The following is a 12,281-nucleotide window of genomic DNA, read 5'->3' on the forward strand; positions in this document are numbered from 1 at the left end:
TATTAAAATTTATCGACTCAAACACTTCTAATGAAAAAAATAATTAAAAGCGGATAAAAATACATTAAAAGATATCCATGACAGATTTATAATCTCACTGACGGAACAGTTGGCAACAGCGTATGGACCATATTTTGATAAACACCCATCCTTTTCCCTATCTCTACAACAAAAGCGATCAACATCCTCTAGGCAATTGGCCGAGACCCCCCCACCCAGATGTTATCCGGCTCACCCTTAATGGTCCTTCGAGGTTTATACTTATCTCTCAATACCACCACCGACCCCCTCCCTTCTTGAATCTCCGATCAGTACAAAGCGGTAAACCTCAAACAATTTAAAATTATGAATTAGTGGCTAGCTGATCCTCAACTCAGAACAACATACCCAGTTTGAATAATTGGTTTATTACTTTTAATAATGATCTTTGACACGCAATTTTACCGTACAGTGGTTCAATAAGTTTTTGTTTTGTTTTTTTCTAGTGTTTGTGAGTGTCGGTGTTTGGTTTGGTTCGCTGTGAGCTAGCAGATTGGTCATTTGGATTATAAACGTAAGTACTATATTATAAAAGGGTTTGATTAAAAATATATCAGAGCCAAAGCTTTCAAGAAAGTAGACAACGAAAATTATGCAGTAGTCTATATAATCACAAATAATCATTAGATTGAGAACTGTTGACATACCTATAAAGATTTTTTTTAATAACTTTTGACACTTTTTTATGTTATAAAATATAAATAAACTTTTTATTATTATTTAGAAATTAACTTTCTAATTTCAAACACCGGTATCAAAGTTCAATCATTTAAAAATAAACTATCCCATTTTGTTGTTTAAGAACAACAAATTAATCATAATTATATTACCTTGATTTAACCTACACGGTGTCCAAGAAATATTTAGAGATTTTTGACGTTTTACTACAAATTCTAAAGAATTCTAAAATAATATTATCAAGGTCTATTCATGAAATATTTTTATCTAAGTATAGCTCTTATGATTGTTCCTGATTGATACGTAATTTTTTGTTAACTATATTCAATTACGATGGTAAACTTTTGATGCCATTGTAAATCATCCGTATTTCTTGAATATCTCATCAAAATAAGTATATATGATCATATGAAACAAGTAACAACAGTCGACAAAAACGATGAAATATTCAATTAAAGCGCTCATATTATTGTATTGTGTTTGTATAAACATCGGTTTATTTTATTAGATAAATATTAAACTAATATCACTAGTAGTCTAAGGGCCAGTTAGGACACCGTGACTTTTTTAATTCTGATGAGTCCACCAAAGTTTTTTCATGTATTTTTGGGTACTATTACGAATTTCGAGGGTGAATTTCGATGCGAATGGTCAAAAAAATTTTATGAACAATTTAATTGTTTATAAGGCTCTAGCTCGTAAACTAAAAGAGCTAGAATTTTTTTTTAAAGTAAATTTGTTTCTTGAACAAAAAACGAAGAAAATGACGTTTACTAAACTTTAATCCAATAATCAGAACTTGAAATATTATAAAATTAGTGCAACAAGGAAAAATAAATATTTTTCGATCGTAACTCTACTTATTCGCATGCAAATGAGCTTTGCATGCATAAAAGTTTTATTATAAAGCTTAATATATAGACTTTCTGACAAAATTTGGTAAATAACTTTATCTCTATTTATATTACAGTAATACCCATTTGAAGGTGTAAATTAATTTGTTTATAAGGTTTTTAAGCAAATTTAAGCAATAATCATTTATACTTGAATTAGTAATAATGATAAAATAACTCAAAAGGAACATTTTGAGCTTGAGAAAGTGTTTGTAGGTTTATTTTTGGCCAAGATATTGATATTTTTATAGTGCCCTGTGAGGCGCAAGATCGGCTCGCAGCGAAACGTTTCACGCGCGAACCGCTAGATACAAATTATAGTTAATATATTGTATACGTTATCTTCATTTTTCAAGATTATAATATAGGCCAATTAAGCTAGATTATAACAGATAGATGGGTTTGACAGTTAAAAAGTATAGTACCTATTAGATATTACAAAAAAACTCTCACCTAGGGATTCATCAACTTTTTAGTGGAACTATTTTTAAATAAACAATCCAGACGTCAAGATCATTATTTTGCTCAACTTAAAGACTTGTATATTTACAGATTTAACGTCAACAGATACTTTTTTCAGAAAATAAAGATACATAAAATGGCTGTTTCGGTAGAGTGCCCTTCTCAAGTGATCTATTTTTGGTATGTGTTTACACTTTAACTGAATAAGTTGAGGAAGGAAGAACTGTTTGTCTCAAATTGGTCATTCAGAATTAGGTCTGTATTTTTTTATTTGTTGATTTCTATAGATTCTAATAAAGATAGCTTAAGTGTGTAAGTCAGATAGCTGAATGTGAACAATTTGAAATTCATCATTAAGAGTGATTATGGTCTAGAAGGTGAAATGCGTACGTAGAGTCTGTTTTTCTCTTACTGAAACACCTGTTATGTTCTGCTAAACGTTTGATAAAAGTTCTACCAGTTTGACGGATATAAGTTTTTAGGCTGTCGCCACATTTAATCACATATTAAAATTTGTTTGAGTGTACCTTAACTTGAGGATCTTACTGTGTTTAAATTTTGTGCAAAATATAAGCCAGATTGGTTAAATAGTTTTTGCGAAATTAAATTGGTAAAGATTTTTTGGAAAAAAGCTAATTTCCAAGGTTGATCCAGATAATTTGACTGAATGGATCTCAATAATCCAGATCTTGTTTTCTTTATTAAGACGTATACTTTTAACATATGGAAAACATTGCATTTATGTAAATAAAATTATTTAATCATAAATAGCTTATAAACCATTTAAAGCTTACAAACAATTACTTAACTCCATAGAATTTAGTTCAAATTAAATGGCAAAAAAATATTCTGAAATCTGGTTAAAAAACATAACTTTTTAAAAAAGAAAAAAGGTTCACGACCCTTAGGAGCCAAGATTAATATTTAATAACATTAAGGACTGGAATTAATCAATATTTTATAAGAAAAGTCTTTAAGTAAAAGTTTTTAACAAAATTATCGAAAATTGTTTAAACAGGAGTGTTGCAAATAAAAAGAGATCTTCAAAAATGAAGATGTCGTATAATATTAAAAACAAATTAATTTACAATTTTTTAAGAAAATTACAACTTCAAACGGCTATAACTTTGATACAAATAAAGATAAAATAATTTAACAAATTTTACTTGGAACTTTATAAACTAAGCTTTAAAATGAATCTTTGTAAAACTCATTTGCTTTATTTTCTACTAATTTTACAATATCTCAAGATCTAATTATTGGATTAAAGTTTAAAGTAAAGTACTGTATAAACGTAAGTCATCCTTTCCCACTCCTCACTATCTACTCTTAAAATTATACCTCACAGAAAGTCACTTTCAAGTCAGATTCCTTACAGAAACCTCTCATTACTATCCCATAAAATCCGGTGTCCCTCAAGAAAGTGTCCTGCGTGTACCTTATATACACTGCTGATATCCCAACAACAAATACGACCACAGTAGCCATGTTCGCAGATGACACCGCCATAATATCCATCGATGATGACCCCCAAGTAGCATCATCAACCTACTACAAGACTGCATGAATAGATGGAAAATCAAAGTTAACCATACTAAGTCTAATCAAATTACATTCACCAACAGGAACATCATATGTCCGAGAATCAGACTGAATAACATATCACTACCAGTAAAAACAGAAGTCAAATACCTGGGAATGACACTTGATCAAAAGCTCACTTGGAAAGCACACATCTTGGCAAAAAAATCCAAATCAACATGAAAATAAGTCAAATGAATTGGCTAATAGGCCGAAAACCACAGTTATCTACAGATAATAAACTTCTCTTGTATAAGTGCATAATAAAGCCTATATGGATATATGGAGTGTAACTATGGGGCTTTGCAAAGCCTTTGCAAATACCAAAATCATTCAGAGAATCCAATCCAAAATACTCAAAATGATTTTCGCGCCGTGGTACGTTAGTAACAAAACACTGCATGATGACTCTGGTATATCGTTCGTTGAAGACGAAATCAGCAGACTAACAAGAAATTATTTAGAACATCTGCCAGCCCACCCCAACGAGGAAGCAAGACAACTACACCTCCAATCAGAAGTCAGACGAAGATTGAAGAGACAGTGGCCAATAGACTTAATTCACTAATTTCAATATTAAATTTTAATTTTCCTTTCAATTTTAATTTCAAATTATAATCCTACATTAATTTAATTTGTTAGTGTTAGCAAAGAATATAGACGCTTAGCGTCTATATTCTTTGGTGTTAGTATTGGGAGTGTTATCAGTGGATAATTTCTCCTCTCATGTATTTGCAATACTCATATTTACTAATAGCTTGTAATAGCAGATTGTAAATTTGCAAATATAATAAAAACAAAAGTTTAGTCAACTCAATTTTCTTTGTTTCATTTTTAAGGAACAAATTTTTAAAAAAAAATTTCTAGCTCTTTTAGTTTACGAGCTAGAGCATTATAAACAATTAAATTGTATATAACAAATGTTTGATTATTGGGATCGAAATGCACCCTCGAAACTTGTAATCGGCAGCCAAGAATATACATGTGATTAATAATTTATTTGAGGTTTCGACTTTCAGATCAGAAATTATTTTCCAGATACAAATTTTTGAAAAATTGAACAATTTCACGAACAAATAATAAAGACATTATATCATATTTATTATGACAGACAAATAATAAAATATACAAACAAATAACAAACAATTGATTACATATTATGTTAATTCATAAATTTTAATAATTATTAACGTCTAAATTTTGATATTATTTTAAAGTCCTGCATTTTATAATGACTATATAAATGGTAGTTTTTACATAAAATACGACTTAAGGCAACAATACATTAAAGCAAGAATTGTAACCAAATTAAGAGATAACTGAGCACTATCAGAGGCAGCAAAACATTTTAACATAAGCAGAACCACAGTTTTTCTATGAATAAAAAATGGAGATACTCTCGAAAGAAAGCGAGGGTCTGAAAGACCAAAACTATACTAAATTTAGGAATGTAAAAATAAAATTAATATTTTATAATATCTCCTACAGCATTGATAAAAGCTTGTAGTCTCCGGTCCATCTGCGTGAAAGGAACTATGAAATTGCCTTCTTCAGAGAACTTTTCCCAAACCTATTGTATACCGTGCCACAGCTTTTCAGCATTTTGAGGTATAAAATTACAACCGTTTTATAATAACCCCTCACAAATTCTCGATTGGGTTTAAATTTGGTCTGTAGCTGGGCCATGTTAAGGTTTCGATGTTGTTATTCTGGAGCCACTGGTTTATTACATTTGCAGTGTGAACAGGACAGGAATCTTCTTGAAGGATAAAATTATTTTCTGGATACAACTGTTCTACACTAAGAAACATGATGTTTTCTAAAATATTCAGATAAGTCTGCCCAACAAACCTGCCATCAATACGCCATATCATTCTCATTCCTCTAGATGAAATCTATCCCCATACATTGGCGCTAAAATAACCAGCTGCTCGATATCTATCAACATACAGAGGATTAAATCTATTATTATCTGATCTATACACCCCAATTTTGCCATTTTTAGAAGATTGAAAAATTTTATCATCTGTAAATATTACCCTATTCCAAAAATCTTGATTTTGTAGCTAATGGTTTAAAGCAAATATAAGTCTTGATTGCATCTGTTGTGGTGTAAGAGCTTGTTTTTTGCTGCAGTTCTGTACCTAAGACTCGATGCTTTAATTCTGCGCCAAGTTGTTGTCTTGGTTCCCGGAAATTTTGACATAATTCTTGCAATTTTCGCATCTTCAAAAAGATTCTCTTCTAATCTGTGCAAAAGCGTACGATCTTCATGAGTTGTAGATATTTTTGGTCTTCCAGAACCTTGCTTGCTTTCGAGAGTTTCTTGTTCTCTTCATCTTTTATTAATATTAATAACTGTTGTTCTGCTTACGTTAAAATGGTTCGCTACGGCAGATAGCGACCAACTACCTTCTAATTTCGTTACAATTTTTGCTTTTAGTTTTTTTTGCTAGCATGTGGAGCCATTTTTGAGGTTGAAGAGAATAAATTATCTGACAATTTTTTTTAAGATTTGGCAGTGACAGTGACGATATGAAAATAATAAGTATTTATACTTCAAAATACACTGCTAAATTTTCTACCAAATACGCTTTAAGAGTCGTACTAGTTTTTTTAGGAACCAGCTGTACATTGACCATATGAAATAATAAAACACTTTACCGTAGTAGTTCCTTTTTACCCTATTTTTTTAACATAATCAATGGCCTACTTTTCTTTAATTTGGTACTTTTAGAATTTATGTAGACAAAATAGTTTTCGCAAAATAACGTTGACAAAAACGTTCTGGGATAAACAATTTTAATTTTAAAATAACTATTAAGTGAAACTTTTTGAAATTTGTTTAGTTCAGTAGGTACTTGTGCCCATTCGTATCCGAAATTAAAGCTTTTTGTGCGTTTTTAGAAAAGTTACGATCAAATAGCGATCTTACATTGTTTATACACTCTGGGCCAAAATTAACCGGCCACCTTAAAATGGGTAATTTTCGATGTCTTATATCTCATAAACCTGTTGTCCGATTTAAGTGATTTTTTTAATATGTTATAGTGTTATTCCTTGACAATATCGTTATAATAATATGGTTGCTAAACAGGTAAATTTTTATTGTATACCGGGTGTACGAATTAAACTGTGTTTTTTTCTTAAAGTCTGCATCACCCTGTGGAATATTCTGGCTTTTATAAAATTTTGAAATTAAGGCTGTTTTAGCAGTTCAAGACAACTGCGATTTGAAATGGGCGTATCACTTACTTTTCTACACTGCTTACGCGAGACCATCTTTACTCAGTGCCGCCGGCCGACGGGTAGTTTAATGACAACAAATACATTATTCTCCATTCAAATTAGTTTTAACACGAACTAACTGACCGTACGTTCATGAGATTTGACGTCACGAAGGCGATAACGATGAAACTAAGCCCAATGATGAGTAACACGTTTCACTATTAGATTTCAGTATTTTTAGGCAATTTTCTTTAAAGTTGGAACACGCTTTTCTCGATTATTACTGGACACAGAAAGGTGAAACAAAAATCAACGATTACAGAAAAAAAAACTCTTTCGAGTGATGGGCGTAAAAAGTTTGGTTATAATAGAACGTTAAACAGTATATTCCAATTTTTCAACAGAAGTTTCAAAAAAATAAAAAAAGTAAAACCATCAGTTTAAAGGCAACATAATTTCGAATAACGTGTCCAAATTTCGAGACATTTTGTCAGTAAATAACAGAGAAAACACTGTCTCTAGGTTTTGATGCACCGATAAAACAGCCTTAACACTTATCTATAGCCTCATATTTTCTTAACATTTTGTTATTTAATTCATTCACTTATGTTGGATAATACAAAAGTTAGGTAGTTTAACAACTAGCCATGTTTTTCATCAATACAGACGATTTAACTCACCAGCAAAATTAATCCCACCACCTTTATTATTGTTTTGTTTACATTATATGTGACAGTTTGTTTCCTAAATTTATGTCATTGAAGGATTTTTGACATATAGTCGTCGTACGACATTGTTACAAATCTGTTTCCATGTTAATAACAATTCTTGAACAATTTGTAATTAAAATTAACAATTAAAATTGTAATTTTATATCATTGTGAGCGGATATTGTTTAAGTTGAAATTTTAGTGCTTATTTATTGTTTGTGATTTTAAAAATGCCACTCGTTCCAACTGATGCTGCTAGGGCAGTGGCTTTAGTTGATGCTGGTTACAGTCAACGTCATATCGCTGGTATACATGATGTACCCAGAACTACGGTACAAGATGCCATCAGACGATTACTTGAGATAGGATCGTACAATCGCAGGCCAGGTCAAGGCCGAAAACGATGCACTTCAGTTCGAGATGACCTCTTCATTGTCACTAAAGTATTAAGAAATCGCTTTTGCACCGCTTCTGAAGCTCGTAGGTCTCTTTTTGAGGTGAGAAACGTTAGTGTGAGTAGAAAAACTATTAGAAGAAGACTGTCAGAAATAAACTTGAGGGCTTTTCGTCCAGCTCGCGCAATATAACTGCTCCCACAACACCGTAGGGCTAGACTTAATTTTGCGCGAGAATATGCTAACTGGACTACGGCGGAATGGAAAAATATACTGTTCTCAGATGAGATCAGAATAGCCCTAAAAGGTCCAGATGGACGGCAATGTGTCTATAGGCACCAAAATGAAAGGTTAGCTGCATGCGCTATAACCGAAACAGTGGCTTACCGAGGAGGGTCAATAATGATTTGGGGAGGTATTTCTTACGAAGCGCGTACTGATCTTGTTGTGTTCGGTAGAGGCAGTGTGAATGCCCAAGTATACGTGCAAGAAGTTCTCTAAGACCATGTCATGATTTTTGCACCATTCATTGATGATAACTTCAGACTAATGCATGAAAATACACGTTGCCATACAGCAAGATCTACCCGTGAGTATCTTAATGAGGTCGGGATTCAAGTTCTACCATGGCCAGCACACAGTCCCGATCTCAACTCAATTGAGCATATCTGGGACAACCTCAAAAGACGGGTAAGAGCAAGAGTACCAGCCCCTACATCCTTTTAAGAGCTAAAGACAGCTGCAGTAGAGGAGTGACACAATATCCCCCAATCTGATATCCAGGATATCATGAATGGATTGCCAAACCGGCTCCAAGAAGTCCTAAGGGCTATAAGCGGCAACACCCATTATTAATACCCAATTTTTTTTCAATTAGACTTTGATTTTAGAGATTTTATTCATTGGATTTTTACTGTAACAAATGATTTTTTTTAAAAGGTTATTTTTTATCTTCCGCGTAGATAAAAATTGATAAAAAACATGTTCAATTTCTCTGGTCTGAAATAAAAAAAAACATAGTTATAATTATATTTGTCGTTGACTACTTTGAAATGTAACATCAATGCCATACACAAGAATTTTATGTAAAAATAAAGCCCAAACATGTTATTAAAACGTTAAAGATAAAGACACAATTATTCAAAAACTGCAAATAAAAATTCCTATTTGTATATAATAAATTTATGAGGTACTTTTCGAGACCACAATTAAACAAAAATAATCACCGATGTCATAGATTTTATTTAAATGTAATTCTAAACATTTTACATTTTGTGTGTTTGTGTATTTACGCTTGACGTCTGACGGGCATTAATTAATAAATATATGGAAATACTTTAATATATATCATACTCTATGTCGTCCGCTTTGGTTCCAAGCTGTACCTTCATGAAATATAGTTTCCCGAGAAATTATTTGTAGTATTTTTGGTTTGTGTTCAGAGAAAAGCTGCCGTGTTGATGTTAACGGAAGCGTGAAATTTATTTTCCCTCGCTAGGTGTCCGTAATTAGAAGTGCCATCATTAGCAAGTGTAAAGAGAGTATTTAGTTGTGTTATCGTTGTTTTTATTTAAAAATAAAGAGCCACTCGTTTCTTTTATGTGTAAAATTTTATGTTTATTACGCAAAAAAGACAAATTTACATGAACTAGTATGGTATAATCATTTATTATTATAAGTAGAATACTAATGAATTATGGCATTTCGTATGAAATACATGTATTATTATAAAACATTTGTTGATGTTTGTGTAAAAACAAAAAAGTGCTTCGTTTGAGAACTTTTGAGGCAGTCAAGACGGTGTTATCTTAATTAAACAATATTCAAATCGACAATAAGGAGTATCATATAGTACGAAAATTTTGGAAAACAACTTAAAAAATTGTAATACATCAAGGAAAACATTTTTCGTCTTAATTTTAAGCATAAGCTCTTTCTTAATTTGCCTAAATTATCTTTATACAGTATCCTTAAGTAATTGTACAAAAAGAAACAATAGATTCTACACTTTAAAATATTACGATTTCAGTCAACTTTTTTTAATAAAATGTGGATATTAATGTGTTCAGTGTGTTCAGATTTCTCTGAACTTTTATGTATAAAAATTTAGAGCTGGGGGTTTTTGAGTATGAAGAATTATAATTTGTTGCAAACTTTCACGCAGCTGATAGAGGGCGCCATATATGTAGCGTTAAACACTGAATACCTGTGGATAAGCATACTTAATAGTTTATTATTATAAAAACAATTCAAAGATGGTTATGTTACACTACAAAATTATCGCTGCTAAATGTTTTAGTTGAAGCCAGTTTTGATGTCATCGTTAGGCAAACCCAGTCTTAATTCATGCATTACGGGAAATCTCAACATGGTAGGCTGATGTTATGAATGCTTTTAACAAATAAAAATAAGTCTTGTTTCAGTTAATTAGTGACTTTTTTAATATCTAGTTTATTTTGGTTTATTAAAGAAAAGCAGCAAATGCCGAGGCATCATAATTTTTCTAATATCGATGTGAGAGTTCTTATTGCTATTTATTTTCACGAATTTTTTGAGGGGCGTGCAGCGAAAAGATAATATTTAAGAAAATACTCAAATAGGTTGCAACCTAATCACCAAACATTTCAACAGCTATTTCTGAATTTAGGCGAGAGTTATTTCGTCCTAACGCAACAACTTAGGCCGACCTAAAATCATTAAGCCTGATCAAGAAGATGAACTAATGATCTTCTTCTTCTTCCTTCTTATATGTAGGCTTTAAAGCCTGTTTCTTCTTCAATATTAGCCTCCTAAATAGTTAAAATTGTCGCACCATCTTTTTCTTGGTCTGCCAAGTTCTGCCAATAGTTCTTCGTCCATTTAGTGACTTATCTCGTGCTATTGGTACTATCCTATCCTCTGCCATTCTACTAATGTGTTCGTTTCAGTCCTGTTTCTGTTTTGTCACTTATCCATTGATGTCTTCTATATTGCATGCTCTTCTTATGTTTTCGCTTCTCTCCGTATCCAACAGACTTTTCCCTGATATTCGTAGGAGTATTTTCATCTCTGTTGTTTTTAGTAGTCTCGTCTTAGATATGTTAGGTCTTGTCTCCGTCGTGTATGTTAATATAGGTCTAATTGCTGCTTTATAGATTCTATTTTTTTGTGTCTTGTCTTAGGTGTTTGTTCTTCCAGATTGTGTCATTAAGAGACCCCTCCGCTTTTCTTCCTTTTTAGATTTTACATTGTAGTGGGTATTTAGATGTTGCCATACATTGGATTTTTTCTGCTGATATTAACATATCATATTTCTTGTCTGTTGTATTGAAGATGTGTGTTAATCGTTGAAGCTCGTCTTTTGTCTCTGAACTAATGATAAGATTTATAACTTGAGTTTTAAACATTCTACACCGTAAGCATTTTCACTCTTACGATTTTAATCCTGTATAAAATATATTGCCAGCAGATTTATCTTTAAGATCCAGATTTACAAACGTTATTTAAACAGGCAAAATCTTGACCACTCATTCGTCGATAGAATATTAATTACGGAGGAAGCTATATTTACACGAACACAAATTTCCCCAAATCTAGAGAAACATTAAATTTCTCCTACATTTTAACACATTGGCTCTTATGGGAAAATGGCTGATGCCAGTTGTTGCAAAATGGGAGATCTGGGAAGAAAGTAGTTTTGTGAGCAGAAACGGTATAGCAGATCTGGGGAAAAAATGTCATCAAATCTCCATAAGAGCCCATGTGTTATAGAGACACAGAGTATCGATTTTTCTCCAGATTTTCGGATAGTTTTCGAGAAAATCTGTGTTCATTCTGCTCATTTTTTGACGCTTTTTGTGGTGGGGGTAAAACGGGATGGCAAATATGGTTTACATAGAATAATCAAAGATAGCAGCATTGACAAAGGGGCACTATATCATATCTTCATTGTTTTTGGTTTGATTGAAGCGTGTGATACGTTAAATAAAGGGGGGGGTGCTGTGATATTTTTAATTTAAGGAAAAATTATTTCTGGGGTGAAAATCCTTATTTTGAGAGAAAAAGGCATTTCCAACATAAATTTAAAATAAATATTTGGTGTGCAGTCATTGGTAATCATTTCTAAGGCCATGCGAGTTACCTCGGAATTTAAATTGTGAAAACTACATATTTACATTTTTTACAAAATGATTTTGTTAGAAGAATTGCCATTAAACGTAAGGCAAAATATATGATTTATGCAAAATGGTGCACCCCACATTATTCGAGGGCAGTGAGAACATACTTCAATACCAACATTCCTGAACGCTGGATTG

At 32.0% G+C, this 12,281-nt stretch overlaps 1 protein-coding gene across 1 annotated transcript in view; it reads left to right on the forward strand.

Moving 5' to 3' along the window:
* LOC140434371 (homeotic protein antennapedia-like) overlaps positions 1-12,281 on the forward strand; it is a 929,636-nt gene that overhangs the window by 269,065 nt on the left and 648,290 nt on the right. The window contains 1 exon segment of the mRNA XM_072522558.1: positions 486-553. The gene's annotated coding sequence lies outside the window, so the exon portion shown is untranslated.

The sequence above is a fragment of the Diabrotica undecimpunctata genome, chromosome 2 (genome assembly GCF_040954645.1).
Source record: "Diabrotica undecimpunctata isolate CICGRU chromosome 2, icDiaUnde3, whole genome shotgun sequence".
Taxonomy (NCBI): Eukaryota; Metazoa; Arthropoda; class Insecta; order Coleoptera; family Chrysomelidae; genus Diabrotica; species Diabrotica undecimpunctata.